Source organism: Manis javanica, chromosome 10 (genome assembly GCF_040802235.1).
Source record: "Manis javanica isolate MJ-LG chromosome 10, MJ_LKY, whole genome shotgun sequence".
Lineage (NCBI taxonomy): Eukaryota > Metazoa > Chordata > Mammalia > Pholidota > Manidae > Manis > Manis javanica.
This window is the reverse complement of record NC_133165.1, coordinates 21710473-21715457: the sequence shown is the minus strand read 5'-3', so window position 1 is coordinate 21715457 and position 4985 is coordinate 21710473. Positions and strand designations below refer to the sequence as shown.

At 44.1% G+C, this 4985-nt stretch overlaps 1 long non-coding RNA gene across 1 annotated transcript in view; it reads right to left on the bottom strand.

The window, feature by feature from the left end:
• Positions 1-2759: 2759 nt before the first annotated feature.
• Positions 2760-4985, bottom strand: part of LOC140843995 (uncharacterized) — a 36564-nt gene continuing 34338 nt past the window's right edge. The window contains exon 4 of the long non-coding RNA XR_012122007.1: positions 2760-2984. This is a non-coding gene — a long non-coding RNA (uncharacterized lncRNA). The remainder of the gene's footprint in view (positions 2985-4985) is intronic.

Sequence of the window (4985 nt, the reverse complement as noted above, 5' to 3'; positions counted from 1 at the left end):
ATTGAAAGATATGTACTTATTGCCATTGCAGGCTTTAGATTCGTGGTTACCAAAGGTTCAAGGTTAGCTTCTTTAGTATCTTACTGCCTAACTTAGCTCGCTTATTGAGCTGTTGTATACACTGTCTGGAGAGTCTTTTCTTCTCTCCCTTCTTATTCCTCCTCCTCCCTTCTTCATATGTTGTGTGTTTTGTTCTGTGCTCTTTTTAGGGGTGCTCCCATCTAGAGCAGTCCCTGTAGGATGCCCTGTAGAGGTGGTTTGTGGGAAGCAAATTCCCTCAGCTTTTGCTTATCTGGGAATTGTTTGATCCCACCATCATATTTAAATGATAGTCGTGCTGGATACAGTATCCTTGGTTCAAGGCCCTTCTGTTTCATTGCATTAAGTATATCATGCCATTCTCTTCTGGCCTGTAGGGTTTCTGTTGAGAAGTCTGATGTTAGCCTGATTGGTTTTCCTTTATAGGTGACCTTTTTCTCTCTAGCTGCCTTTAAAACTCTTTCCTTGTCCTTGATCCTTGCCATTTTAATTATTATGTGTCTTGGTGTTGTCCTCCTTGGATCCTTTCTGTTGGGGGTTCTGTATAATTCCATGGTCTGTTCGATTATTTCCTCCCCCAGTTTGGGGAAGTTTTCAGCAATTATTTCTTCAAAGACACTTTCTATCCCTTTTCCTCTTTCTTCCTCTTCTGGTATCCCTATAATACGAATGTTTTTCCTTTTGTATTGGTCACATATTTCTCTTAGTGTTGTTTCATTCCTGGAGATCCTTTTATCTCTCTCTATGTCAGCTTCTATACGTTCCTGTTCTCTGGCTTCTATTCCTTCAATGGCCTCTTGCATCTTATCCATTCTGCTTATAAATCCTTCCAGGGATTGTTTCACTTCTGTGATCTCTTTCCTGACATCTGTGATCTCCTTCCGGACTTCATCCCACTGCTCTTGCATTTTTCTCTGCATCTCATCCCACTGCTCTTGCATTTTTCTCTGCATCTCATCCCATTGCTCTTGCATTTTTTTCTGCATCTCTGTCAGCATGTTCATGATTTTTATTTTGAATTCTTTTTCAGGAGGACTAGTTAGGTCTGTCTCCTTCTCAGGTGTTGTCTCTGTGATCTTTGTCTGCCTGTAGTTTTGCCTTTTCATGGTGATAGAGATAGTCTGCAGAGCTGGTACAAGTGACCGCTGGAAGAGCTTCCCTTCTTGTTGGTTTGTAGCCTTTTCCTGGGAGAATAGCGACCTCTAGTGGCTTGTGCTGGGCAGCTGTGCGCAGACAGGGCTTCTGCTTCCTGCCCAGTTGCTTTGGGGTTTATCTCCACTGTTGCTGTGGGCTTGGCCTGGCTGGGGCTGTTCTTCCAAAATGGTGGAGCCCCGTTAGAGGGGGAGCAGCCAGGAGACTATTTATCTCCGTAAGGGGCCTCTGTGCTCCCTGCTGCCCAGGGGGTTAGAGTGCCCAGAGATCCCCAGATTCCCTGCTTCTGGTCTAAGTGACCTGTCCTGCCCCTTTAAGATTTCCAAAAAGCACTCTCCAAACCAAAACAACAACAGCAACAATGAGAGAGGGAACAGAAAGGAAAAAAAAAAGAAAAAACACGCGTTTTTTTTTTTTTTTTTTTCCTCAGGTGCCGGTCCCAGGCACCCGCGCACTGGTCCTGCTGCCCTGTCTCCCTAGCACCAGGGTCCCTGTCCTTTCAAGGCTTCCAAAAAGCACCCACCCACCGGTCCCGCAGGGAAGGAACGCTCAATATTCTTCGTCCTCAGGCACTGGTCCCACGCACCCGCTCACCAGTCCTGCCGCCCTGCCTCCCTAGCACCGGGGTCCCTGTCCCTTCAAGGCTTCCAAAAAGCACTTGGCAAAAAGAGAGAAAAAAAAAAGGGGAAAAACGCGCGATTTCTTCCGTCCTCAGGTGCTGGTCTCAGGCACCCACCCACCGGTCCCACAGGGAAAAATGCGGGATATTCTTTGTCCTCAGGTGCCGGTCCCAGGCACCCGCTCACCAGTCCCGCCGCCCTGCCTCCCTAGCACCGGGGTCCCTGTCCCTTTTAGGCTTCCAAAAAGCACTCGCAGAAAAGAGAAAAAAAAAAAGGGGAAAAACGCGCGATTTCCTCTGTCCTCAAGTGCCGGTCTCAGGCACCCGCCCACTGGTCCCGCAGGGAAAAACGGGGGATATTCTTTGTCCTCAGGCGCCGGTCCCAGCCACCCGATCACCAGTCCCGCCACCGTGCCTCCCTAGCACTGGGGTCCCCGTCCCTTCAAGGCTTCCAAAAAGCGCTTGCCAAAAAGAGAAAAAAAAAAAAAGGGGAAAAACGCGCGACCTCCTCCGTCCTCAGGCACTGGTCTCAGGCACCCGCCCCCAGGTCTCGCAGGGAGAAACGCGGGATATTCTTTGTCCTCCGGCGCCGTTCCCAGGCACCTCCTCACCGGTCCCGCCACCCTGCCTCCCCAGCAACGGGGGCCCGTCCCTCTAAGGCTTCCAAAAAGCGCTCTCCAAAAAAAAAAAACTGCTCCAGTTTCTCTCCACCCGCCGGGAGCCGGGGGGAGGGGCGCTCGGGTCCTGCCGGGCTGGGGCTTGTATCTTACCCCCTTCACAAGGCACTGGGTTCTTGCAGGTGTGGATGTGGTCTGGATGTTGTCCCGTGTCCTGTGGTCTCTATTTTAGGAAGATTTTTCTTTGTTATATTTTCATAGCTCTATGTGTTTTTGGGAGGAGATTTCCACTGCTCTACTCACGCCGCCATCTTGGCTCCCTCCCCCCTTACAGTTTTTTATGGTTGCAAAGTATCAGCCAGGGCTGTGTTCCCACGTGGATACTATGGAAGGGTCAGCCTTCAGTTCCTTATGGTTGAACTAAGAGCTTCAGTGTTTGCTGACTCTTGGCCAGATGCTAACCCTCAGCTTCTAAAAGTTACCGGCAGTTCCTTGCCATGTGACATTGCTCAACATGGCTGGGCTGGTAGAGGCATCCTAAGATCTGTCCGTTGTACCTGAATTTAAAAAAGGTCATTAAGGATGAAAAGAAATGTGTAAGTTCAAGCTGTTGTCAGAGTGTCTTGAGTGAGCTTACATTTTTACATCAGTTACCATTACAATTGAGCAGTTCATGAACCTGCAGAATATTTCTTAAACTTAAAAACAAAAGCATCTGACCCTTCACTTTTTGAGTGATTATTTTCTGTATTAGGTGCAAGTGCTGGGACTATAGAATAATTGTCTTCTATGCCATGTAATGATTATAAAATAGATGTTTTCTCCGAGTAGAAGGTCTTGAAAGGACTTAAAAAGACTTAAAAAAGACTTGGAAGGAAAATTCCCCTCCATGGACAGTGAGTTTAAAGACAGTCTTTAATTACTAAGAAAAGATGCCCCAAGAGTGCCACCCTTTCCCAGAAAAACTAACAGCAGGCATTAGTCACAGTCTTGGCCCAGGAGCAGATGCTGGAGTCCTGGAGCTTCACTTCCAAGTGGTTAAAACCAAGCATTTCATTTCAACATGTCACAGCTATTTGACATTTCAGGAAAGAGATTACCAATTAGTTCAAGTAATTTAGCCAAAACCTTAGGAAATTTTTCTAAATTACTTCCACCTTGTAGCATTGCCATATATGTCTCCAAATTCTACTTGTCCTATATATGTCCCGAGTGTGTTATTATTCAGAGAAATCAAAAGCCTGTTCAAATCATTTGCAGAAATCCCATAAGCTCTAGCAGTATCCTGGGCAGTTAATAGGACTAAACTAGGAATCTTTCACTTAACTGCAGTGTTGAATGTTCACACTCTTGAATATTGATCTAATGAAAGATTACAAAGTGTTCCTCAGTAGGCTTACAGATGAAGTATTATTTTTAACTGATTCCCCATGTAATTGTTGGTATATAGGAAGGCAAGTGGTTGTTTCATTGGTATTGGTGCTGCTAGGTGATGCCAGTTGGATCTGAAATGCCTTCCTGATCACCAAGGTGTTACATCAGACATGCAAACTCAATCTGCCCCTAATGAGCCACCACCCCAGTGGGTAAGTCCGAACTGAATACAGAATGTTGCCCACTGACGTGTTGGCGTCATATGGAACAGCTGTGGAATAGCCTTGTGGTCACTTCCCTTAATGGAGTTTTATTTTCTCCAACTTGCTGCTCCTTCAGGCAGGACACATGGGCAAGGAAACCAAGTGACACTTTGGAGTCTACAAGTGTAAATTAGACTTTAGAAAAATGATACATGTAGTTAACAAAATAACTATGACAATGCTTGTATGGCTAATTGTAATACTAATAATGATAAACATAATTATGTAATAATGCTGCTAGTAGTAACAATAGCTAATATTTTGGTAGTTCATAGGAGCAAGTCAGAGTGTTGAAGTAGTTAATCACTCTAAGCTAATTTTAATTCCCAGTTTAGAAAAGAAACTAAACTTTGGGTCTATTTATATGTTTTATCCAAAATACCTCACTCGTAAGTGCCAGAGGAAGATTCACACTTAGCTGTATCTTCCTCGAAGTTCTTTGAAGTTCTTAAAGATATATAATATGGCCAATTTCATTGCAAGGATGTGAAAAATAAAACAATCTGAACAAACTGCTGGTTGAAATAAAAGGGAAAATTGTTAACTAAAGTATATTTAGGAATCAGTTTTTACCATCCATATTTCAAAGCATATAATGCTGTCAAAAAATATGGCATTATTTTTTCTGGAAATCATAATTAAAGGAGTTTAATTAAACATAATTAAAACAACCCATTCCTTAATGCTGATAAACAGATCTGGTGTTCTATAACTGTAACTTGGTTATTTATTCCTTCTATTTTTCTAAAGTGCATTATTTTCCTTTAAATATTTGAAATGATGTATTTCACAGGGTTTAAAAATAAGTCTGGTCCATTGGGTTGGTTCCACCTTCTCTTCTTCATGTTCACCCCTCAGACAGCACACAAGCACTCTTTGTTATTCCCTGTAGCAAAAAATGCTTGCCTGTGAAATCATTAC